Source organism: Pteropus alecto, unplaced genomic scaffold, assembly GCF_000325575.1.
Source record: "Pteropus alecto unplaced genomic scaffold, ASM32557v1 scaffold67, whole genome shotgun sequence".
Lineage (NCBI taxonomy): Eukaryota > Metazoa > Chordata > Mammalia > Chiroptera > Pteropodidae > Pteropus > Pteropus alecto.
The window spans coordinates 7592020-7602779 of NW_006441061.1; the positions used below are offsets into that span (position 1 = coordinate 7592020).

Sequence of the window (10760 nt, forward strand, 5' to 3'; positions counted from 1 at the left end):
TGAAATCTGCCCTGGAGTGGGGGGCTGAGGGCCCGCTAGGCTGCGGGGAACCTGGGAACCCCGAGGAGTCTGGAGAGCCAGGTCCCCTGAGCCCAGAAGGAGTGGCCTCGGCTCAGGGATTCCCTAGCAGCCCAGCTAGCTGAGAGGACGGGCCTCTGAGAGTCTAACCTCGGCCTCTCTCGCCGCCGCCGAAGCTCTCTCCAGAAGCAGAGGTAAGCGAGAGGGCCCTCAGACCCGGCCGTCTCAAACCCAGTCCGCCCTCAGCTCGGTTGTCACAATGCGTGTCTGGTATGTTCCAGGGGACTCTGTCCTCAAACCACACTCTGACCGGCAGGGATGTGAGCACATAGTGCGAGGTCATTGGGCCCAGAGACGGGGAGCAGCATACCCAAGACACATGGCCTCTGATCCAGACATGATGCCTCCCCCTCCCTCCCCAGCCTCCCCAGCCTCCCCTGCCTCCCCCTGCCTCCCCCTGCCTCCCCCTCCTGATTCCTGATTTTCAGCACGATGGCCTGGGCTGCAGTGAGTCAGAGACTCGATCAGCTTCTATGGTCTTGGCAGCGGACAGACGCACCTGGGAAGCTGTAAGAACTCACTAGATTGAGCCCTGCCAGGGAGGCGGTGGGTGGGAGGTGAGTGGAGTTGGAGGTAGAAATCAGCAGAAATGTTGCCTGGTGCCCAGGCCCTCTGGGGAGGAGCCAGAGGATTGTCCTGGGCCCTAAAATCTGGCACCAGCACCTCTGCATCGTCCTGGGGACCGGCTGCAGCTTCCACATCTGTGGTTTTCAGGTAAGGGACAGGTGGTAAGGGGCTGGGCGGGCTCCCGGCTCGGTGTCCAGGTGTGGCTGCCCTGCCGTGCGCAGTCTGGGGTGCTAAGCTGGGGCCTGCGAGGACCAGCCGGGGCTGGTGAGCGGAAATGGCCAGGACCAGCGAGGGCTCTAGCTCTGTCCTGCGCAGTCTCAGCCGGCCGGCTCTGGCCATGCTTGGGGAAGGCACGGAGGTTTGCGGGGTTGCACCGTCTGGAGGCCTGCCATTGTTCCTTTAGTCATTCAGCAAACACTCGCAGAGTGCCCGCAGGGTGCAGGACCCCCAAAACACCTGCCGGCAGGGAGCAGAGAACTCTAGTGCAGGAGGAAGGGGAGGAAAAGTAAGCAGGTGAACAAAAGGAGATCACCTACCGACGAGATGACGAGGCCGGGCGATGTCGCAGAGGCGAGTTTGCTGCGGGGGCCCTAATTCCAAGCGTGGGGACCCGGGTGCCTTCACGAAGGGGTGCTGTTTGAGTTGAGACCTGAATGGCAAGAAGGTGTCACCAGCTGAGGTCCGAGGGAAAGCGTCCAGGCGGTGGGGAGGCAGACAGACCACGGCCGTCCTCTCCCGCCTTTTCTGTAGGAGGGGTCGCGGTCTGTGGGGCCGGCGTGCCGGGGGGCTGCGGACAGCAGGTGTTAGCCGACGGGGAGGCGTTCGGATGGGTTTCTGAGCCCGAGCCCTTCTGAAAGTCGGCATGGCTGTGTGCTCGCATGCTGCGGGTGCCCTGCTGTCCCCTCTTCTGTTCCGAGTCACCGGTCCTCAAATATTCTCCTGGACATTTCCCACAGAATAGAGAGACGAAAGCCCTGTGCGTCTCCAAGGGTCTGGCCTAGGCGTGTGCGTGCGTGCATGTGTATGTGTGTGCGTGTGTTTGTGTATGTGTGCGTGCATGCGTGTATGCATGTGTATGTGAGTCTGTGGGTGCCCGTGTTTGTGTATGTGCGTGCGTGTGTATATGCACGTGTATGCGAATGTGTACATGCCCATGTTTGTGTATGTGCGTGTGCATATGTGCATGTATGTGCGAGCATGCCCATGTTTGTGTGTGCATGTGTACGCATGTGCGCGTGCCTGTGTTTGTGTATGTGCGTGCATGTGTGCATGTATGTGTGAGTGTGTGCCCATGTTTGTGTATGCATGTGTATGCATGCGTGCATGCACGTGTGTGAGTGTGCGTGCCCGTGTTTGTGTATGTGCGTGCATGTGTGTGCATGTGTACCTGTGTGTACATGAACACGGGTGCATGTGTGTATGTGCATGCACGCATGCGTGTGTGCATGCATGTGTGAGATTCACCGGGTGAAGGGTGTCTGCGGACCACCAGGTGTACCGGCCACAGGCTGGGGTCAAGGACACAGCAGTGAGCATCGTGGGTGTGGTCCCTGCCCGTGGGTGACTGCCATGATCCCCCCAACCCCACAGGCCAGGAGCACCCGCTGATTGTGGGCACAGGAGGTGACAGCAGTGAGGTCTGACGAATGAGACACCTGCATGGGGCAGGCTGAGAAGTCCCGGCAGAGGGGACTCTGAGCAGAGGCCGATGGCGGCAGCGAGTGGCCAGCTTCGAGAATAAAAGACTGCAGGGTGCTGAGGTGCCAGGAGCAGGCGGGAGGCTGGCGTGGGTCCCGCTGTGAGGAAGGGCCAACCACGGGGGTTTCCAGCAGGGTTTGTATGGTGACAAAGTCTCCGTGTGGGGGGTACTTCGGAGTGGGCAGGGCGGAAAAGAGGGGACCAAGGAGGCAGCTGGGACGGAGCGGGGACAAGGGAGGGAGGTGGATGGCCTTGGTGATGGATGGCGGTGGGGGACAGAGTGGCCTCTCGACAGGCTGGGTCTTTGGGAGGATGACGGGACAGAGAGGTGCAGTAGCCACACCTGGGGATGTTGCCCAAGCCCAGTGCTTCTGGAAGAGAGAGGCCAGCGGCCATCCTGGGGCTGCGGGGCCAGGGCGTGGGGTGCGTCCCTGGCCGAGGAGGTCCTGCGGAGCTGGGGGCGCGCTGGGGGAGGAAGCTGGTTGTTTCTGGAAGCCAGATCGGAGTGGGCCGGGGACAGAGTGGGAGGTGAGAAACGAGCCCATTCTTTGGATGTTTTTGTCATCCACCGTCGTATTTACACAGCAGAGGGCGTTTTCTAGAATAGCAGCTTCCACCTCTGCAAACCGCTCCCCTGTGAGGAGCCGAGCTGTCAGGACGAGCTGACGCCCCTGGCGTGGGGCCAGAGGGCGAAGTCCCCCTCCTGGGGGCTGGCACCGAGTCCAAGTGCAGCACTGCCTGAGGCTTGGACCTGGTAGAAGTTTGAAATAGCTCATGGCTGCAGGTCTGGCCGCGGCATAAATGGGACGTCCTCACGTGGCTGCTCAGCCTGATTCGGAACACGGGCCCACACAGCAGCCCTGCAGGCAGGCTGCCACCTGGCCACGAGGGAGGGGGAGACGGCAGCCACCGAAGGGTGGGGCTTGGGGGAGAGCGTTTTGTTCCTGTCAAGGCAGGAACTTGAAAAGTCAGTGGGAAAGGGCCAGGGCAGAGGGCGGGGTGGCGGGCGTAAGAGAAGGCATAGGTCCCCGGAGAAGGCGGGCAAACGCTGTCCTCACGTGCCTCACCAGCAAAGTGGTTCTTTGCTGGACACCTGTGCTGCCCCTCAGAGGCAGGCAGAGCTGTGGGTGGGTCCGGGCAGGGTGTGCAAGCACACAGGCACACACGCATGCGCACATTCACACGCACAGACAGGCAGACGCGCACATGCACGTGTGCGCCCACGCAGAGTGCACCCACGTGCACGCACGTGTGCAGGCCTTCGTCTTTCCCAGGACAGGGGCCTGGAGACACTGGCTCAGAGCGGAAGCCCAGCCCCGGTCCATTTTCTCCCGATCAAGCGAGGCACATCCTGCGGCCTGTCTGGGGTGGCCGGGCAGGAGGGGTGGCCGGGCAGGAGGGGACGTTTGGAGAGAAAGGGAGCAGCTCTCGGCCTCCTCTACCTGAAAGGCTCTGCCCCCGCCCAGTGCCAGACCGCGGGAGCCTGGGGGCCGGACGGGGGCTCCGCAGAGAGCCGTCCCTCAGGTCCTGCTGTCACAGCCTGTCTCTGCCAGCTCGACGCGTGGGCGCTCACGTCTGACAGCAGAGACAACCAGCCTGTCCCCTTCCTCTCTCCAGCCCAGCCTGCTGATGCCGGCTCCCCACCCCTCCCATGTCTCTGGGGTCCCCTCTAATTGCTGAGCTCTACAAATGTGGGATCCCAGACATGGTATCCAGAAGGCAAGCTTACATTATACAGGGGATGGCGGGTGGGGTGCCCTCAGGCCCACCGTCCTGGCATGTCACAGAAACCCACTCTGTGGCCGTCATGGTGCTGAGGAAGGTCCCGGAAACAGGCCCAGAGTCTCGGGGCAAGGACGGGGTTGCCCCCAGGCCCTGCTGGCTGAGAGGCCCTCGGCCGCCCACGGTCCTGCAGCCAGCAGGCTGAGAGCAGATGGAGAACACATTCTCTGCAGAATAACTGGGGGCGCGAGAGCCGGGGGCTGGGGTGCCCCACACCCTGCCGCCTCATTCCCACGCGGGCACAGCTGCTCCCGTGAGGGTGGGTCCCTCTCCCCGACGTCCTCCCAAACGTCCGGGTGCTGTGCCTGGCCGGGGAGCGCCTAGCCGTGCGCCCAGCCCTGGCTCCCAGGGATGTCGATACGGAGTTTTTAAAAGGTCTTTAAAACTAAGGAGACAAAACCCCAGACCTATCTTCTGAAATGCTTGGCTGTGGCTCCGCAGAAGGTTGGCTTCTCTTACTGTCTTTTTGAGGTCCGCGTGCCAGGGAGAAGCGGGCGTTGGGCTTTCTCGTGTCCTGGTCCCCTCCCGTCACCGAGACTGGACATCTGTCCAGTGGTCCACTTGTCCTGGCTGAGGCCCGGGGACCCCATGCAGAGCCTCCCCTGCATCCCTTCTCCCCCATGCCCTCTAGGCCCCCTGCGCCGCTTCTTGGCGAAAACGCAGAGCCATACTTGGGGGGCCTACAAGTGACGGTGGAGGGCGGTCAGGCTGGGTGGCAGTGGAGACAGGGCTCTCGGGGGTATCAGGCCTGGAGAGGCCTGGAGGCAGGCTCGCTGTCCCCCTGAGGGGCCAGGAAGGAGCAGACGCACAGGTCCTCCACAGATGAGCCAATCCCCTCCCCGTCCACCTGAGACCCAGCGGCCAGGAGCCGGCAAACCCGTCCGGAGTGGGTGGGGCTCAGGCTGTTTGACCACTGCTGCCCTCGGTGGCAGGATGTTGGTCACGCTGGTCGATATCCCAGAGCCACTGCTGGCAGCTGTGCCCTTGTGGGGTAGGGCGGACAGATCCATCAGGCACGGGAGGCAGAGCCCAGGGCTTGCCACTGCCACGATGTGACTCTGAGTGGAGCTGCTGGGGTGCTGGAATCCCCAGTTCCACCCTGCCCCAACCAATGTTTCTAATTGGCTCCCAGGTACCGTAAGGGCTCACGGGGACCCTACTCCAGGGAGCACACATGGAGCACAGGGGACCCCAAGTCCCACACTGTCTTCAGCTCCACTAGGTGCAGAGGTCACCCCTTGTGTGGATCCAAAGGCCCCTCAGCGATGCTGGGAAAATGCTGAGCCCTTCCGGGTTGTGGGTGGGGGAGTGTGTAATGGTGGCGGGAGCTCAGTGACACCTGTCACGGTAAATGGCCCCTGGCCCCTCTCGGACACCCTGGCTGCTCAGAGTTGGAGGGAATCAGGCCACCAGTGGGTGAGCAGCATGCCTCCGCCCTGCAGCCACGCCTGGACATCCCCGGCTGTCCTGGATCCGTGTGGACGGAGGAGTCCAGACGGAGTGGGGACTCTGCGACAGACCATGGCGGGAAAGCAGGAGCCCTCGATGCCCGCTGCTCTGCTGCTCGGGCCTTCCCTTAGCTTGGCCTCCTGCCAGGCCTCCGGTCCTCGTCCCAGCCACCTGCCGTTCACCTTGCTGTCCTCAGTCGGGCCCCCTGGGCCAGCTGTCTGCCCCTGGACCCGTCGGCACCCGATGCTACCTGGGGCCTGGGCCTCTCGCCACCTCCCTCACCCCCTATGCACCTGCCAGCAGCCAGCAGCCATTTTCCGGAGACTTCTGCAGCAATGGAGCCTTTCCCTCTGTGCCAGCGGCTTCCCGTCCTCGCAGACCTCTGCCGGACACCGGAGCGGCGGCGTCTCCCGCTGGGAGCAGTGCCTCGTTTCCCCACGGAGCCAGCGTCTCCTGGGGACGCACTGGCTTCAGACCCGGGCTGTCGCGGTTGCCGAGCGCCCCCTCCCGCCTCGGTCGGTCCCTCAGCATCTCCCCTGCGGCTCTGACCGTCCGTGTCTCCCGCTCGGTGCCCACACTCAGCTCGACTCTTCGAGAAACAGGAGGACTTTCCAGAGCCGCAGCAATGCTGCAGCCTCAGAGCAGGGCGCACCTTCTCCCTCGCAGGGGGCCGTGCGGTGAGGCTGCGTCTCCAGCCACAGCGGCAGGCGGGCACGGTCGCTCGCTTCCTGCGGACGGCCCCATGTCACAGAGGGAGAAACCGAGGCCCCGGGTGTCTAAGGGGCCACCCAGCCGGTCGGTGGCGGGCTGGTGTGTCCAGAGCCAGGTGTGGACGCAGAGCGAGCTCGTGCTGGGTCTCACGGTCCCAGAGCTCACCCTGTGTGCTTGCCGGCTGTCACTGCTCTGTGGGGTTCCGAAGGGACTTTAGGGACCCCCTGCTCCATCCTGCTGGGACACACCAAACTCACTGGGGACCGTGACACAGGGTTTCTCAAAAATTCATGCTGCCGCGGACCTCTTTAGGAAGTTAGATGGGGCTTTTCGCTAGTTAAACCAGAATGAATCGCAAGGGAGCTTAGCGTTTATGCATTTTTAAAGTGAGCCATCCGCATTTATCCGGCTTTTATTTTATTTTGATTGGTCTTTCTGCCCCGCTGCTGGGAGCCGGGCAGCCGTGGCCCAGTGGGCTCGCAATGTTCGGCTCATGCTGTCTAAATATTTTATTTGTCACTTGCAAACAGGAAATGCCATTGGAGGCCATGCCAGGAAGGGGGCTGGCGGGAGTGTTCGCTCTAATCTTTGGGATTTACGGTGTTTGCAGTACAGAGCTCAGGGAAACAGGCCTTTATTTCTTTGTTTATTTATTTATTTTACTACCTGGAGGCAAAGGTTTCGGGATATGAAATTCCTTGACTCCGGGGATGTCCTCTGAAATTGTAATTGAATGTTAGCATCCTGCCCCTCTGGTTTGAGTCACCAGGTTGGACACCACTAAGGGGGAGCAGAGTCCAGGAGGAAACAGGGCCACCGGGGAGGAGGCGGGGGCAGGAAGCACTGTGCCCTTCATTTTTCTGGGCGAAGGAGCTAGTGTCTCTTGGAGGGTGTCTGTCAGGCACCCGGTTCTGCCCTGGGAACCCAGGAGTGACAACTTCAAGGCTCATGTCCACCTTGCCAGCTCCTGTGTGGGGTCACACTGCCCACACTGGTGTAGCCTACGAGAGTGTGTGCGCCTGTCAGGGACACTGGGATCCCACACGGAGCTGGTGCCATTTAGATGGACCTCCCCTACACCCCCGCAAGACCAAGTTTTGGCCAGTTAGTTCTTGCCATCCCTGCCTGCAGGGCAGTGGGGGACCCGGGCGGTGAGGGGACCTGGGCGGTGAGGGGACTCGCCAGGCCTTTGCTGCGGGTGGTGGTGTCTGGGTGGGCGCTGTGCAGGCCCCACTTACCGCCTTTATTCCTTGCTCCTGGGGCGGCTCCCACCTTCCAGAGCCTTCTGGGGACCTGTGTGGCAGCCAGGGCCTGAGGGCAAAGTCCGGGACACAGATCCACTGAATCTAGCTCCTTTTTCTCGCTGGCCTGTGGTCCTGGGGAGCTCCGGCCTCCTGGTGCTTCTGCTTTGCCATCTGAGTGACAGATGTGGCCGTCTGCTCCTGGGTGAGGCTCAGCACAGGAGCGCGTGGGGAAGGCTCCCAGCGCTGGCCACTGATACGCATGCGCTCACCAGACTCCCGGCCCTTGGCCCTGCGGCCCTGCCTGCCGTGCTCCTCAGCCGCCCCCAGGCTGTCTCTTTTAAAATCAGTGGTTACTTTCTGGAATCTTAAAATGCAGCTCAAGCATCCGCACTCATCGCAGGAAGTCTAGAACAGGCAGGCGGGTGTGAAAAGGGAGGGAAAGCCGTCCTCTGGAGCGTGACTGGCTGCAAGTGGCCTCTGGACCTTTCTGTGTGCTTCATCCACGCAAATGTGGGTTTCTACAGAAATTATGCCGCGCACACGGCCATGGCTGGCCCCTTCCCTTCCTAGGACGCAGGGGACCTCTGGCTGTGTCTTTGTTGGGACATGTGCTTTTTAATGGTGTCAGGACTATCTGTCTCAAGTTCACGCTGCTGACCAGGGCGGAGGCCAGGAGCAGGCTGCCTGGGTCTGCCGTGGCCTCGGCGACTGCCCTCGCTCCCCCATGGCCCGGTCCAGGTGCTCACGCTCGGTTCTGGCTTCGGCCCTCGGCACCTTCTGAGGGTGGGCCAGACTGTGCCAGGAGCTGGGTCACCACGGTGACAGGCCACGTGCTGCTCTCCCAGGTGTGGGCGAGGGGCAGGCAGAGGTGTGAGTTGAGGACCCCCTCAATGACCCATCACCCTTGGGCCTGGCCTGTCCACTGGCTGTGACGGTCCTCTCTCTGAGCCTGGTCTGGCAGATGACAGATTTGTGGGCACCGCACCACCCCAGAGAGATCGTGTCAGCGGGGTGGTACTTTTTGGTACACTTTTTGGGTACAATTCACCCCACTCCTGGGCAGAATTGCTGGTCAGGGGAGGCTTTCTGCCCTGCCCAGTGTTTCTCTTATCCCCTCTCTGCCAAAGATGACCTTGAGGCCTGAGGGAGGGCCCTGGCGTGGGGTGCAGAGGGGACACAGGAAGGACGGGGCCGGAAGGGACTGCCCTGGGCGGGTAAGGAGCTGCGAAACTCTCAAGCACACCGCCCCTCAGAGGTCTGCCGCCTGCGCCCAGCTGTGTCAATGCGTGAGGCCCTCCCTTCGTCCTCGTGGCCCGTCCGCCCTGCTCACGGGGACAAGCCAGCACCATCTGTGCAGCGTGGGCGAGAAGCTCCACTCCGGCTGGGGTCTGGATGTGGGCGCACAGGCGTGCACACACACGGCCATGCCCACATGCAAACCCATGCACACTCAGGCACACACGCGTGCCCCACGTGTACCCATGCACGCATTCTCACACACACGGCCATGCCCACACACACACATGTGCACATGCTCAACCACAACACACACTTGTGCACACACGTGTGCCACATACGCATCCATTCTCACACATGCACACAAATGTAAACACACCCACGTCACATGCACACCCATGCACACACACATCGTACACATACACCCACGGACACACAGCCATGCTCACACATGCACACAGATGCACACACCCTCACACACATGCACACACACACACATGGCCATGCTTCCCACATTTACACGGGCATACAAATGACACACACTCACTCACACCACATGTACACCCCCACATGTGCCCTACATGCACACCCATGCTCACACATGCACACGAATGTACACCCCCACATGCATGCACACCCCACGTGCCCCCCACATGCACACACACGTACCCCCACACTCATACACACTGTGACCCACATGTGTATCAGTGTACACGTGTGTCCCACATGCACACTCACGCATACACATAGCCATGCCCCCAGGCTCACAAATGCACACAAATACACACAAATGCACACAAATGCACACACACCTACACACATGTACACCCCCACACATGCCCCCCCCCACATGCACACATTCACAGGGTCAAGCTGGAGGACCTCACAGGAGTGCTGTCCGGTGGTGCTGATCCCCGAGGCCAGCTCTCCGTCTCCGTCACCCCCTTTCATGTCTCGGCTGAGAAAATCGCCCGATGGTGCCTCCCCTCCAGCCGGAGGGTCCCTCTGGAACACGGTCATTTGGCCTGTCACTCGTTTCCAGCCATTAGGGCTCCAGGGGGCCTTTAACTGAGTGTCCAGATGTCTTGGGGTGATGGGCCGGCAGGCGCGTCAGTCGGAGGAGCCTGGCGCTTCACCGTTTCTGATGAAACATGAGGACATGGGCGGAATGGCGCGTATGGTTCTTTAAGATGTGAATTATGAAAACCGTCCTTTCCAGATGTCCCCTCCCAGCTGCTTCCCCAGGGACTCTCGGTTACGTTCAAAATGCTTTTCCTTAGTATTTTTTCAGTCACGAGTAATATTTCCTCCCTTCCTTTAAGATGCTGGTCAGTTAAATTTGTTTATTTTTTATTATTTATTTATTTATTTATTTGTTTATTTATTTATTGTTTTTAGGCGAGGCAACCCTTGGTTGACCTCACAGATTGCAAGGACCTTGTCAGCTTACAATCCCTTATTTTTTATTTTTTACACCTACAGCACCTGGTCTTCCTAGGTGGTCTCCCATCCAAGTACTAACCAGGTCCGACCCTGCTTAGCTTCCGAGATCAGACAGGATCAGGCTTGTTCAGGGTGGCATGGCCGCAGACTGGTCCGTTAAATTGAAATGAAATTTAAATGAAATTCTAAACATTTTTAGTGTCACATGCTGTATCGAATTTTGGCGATTTCAGGGTGGAAAATATCCAGGTTTTGCCCGTGAGGGTCTCAGATTCTGGTGATGGCTTTTAGAAAGGGCACCTACACTTTCATAATCTATTCACTGAGCATCGCATAGCTATGAAGTGGCAGGTTCTGTGCCAGCTGCCAGGGGAGGTGGGTCAGAGGGGAGAAAGCAAACGCCCTCTTGGACTTTTCTGCCCTGAAGTGGGGGACAGAAGGTGACCAGCACTTGCACAAACACCAGTGTAATTAACACTTGGAAATCTCATGAAGAAAGCATACAGGGTCCCACAGATGCGCTCCATCCTGCCGACACGGCAGCCTTGCATA

General features: G+C 60.3%; 1 pseudogene; it reads right to left on the minus strand.

Annotated features, from left to right (window-relative positions):
• Positions 1 to 10238: 10238 nt before the first annotated feature.
• Positions 10239 to 10357, minus strand: LOC112484868 (annotated as a pseudogene).
• Between the last annotated feature and the right edge of the window lie 403 nt (positions 10358 to 10760).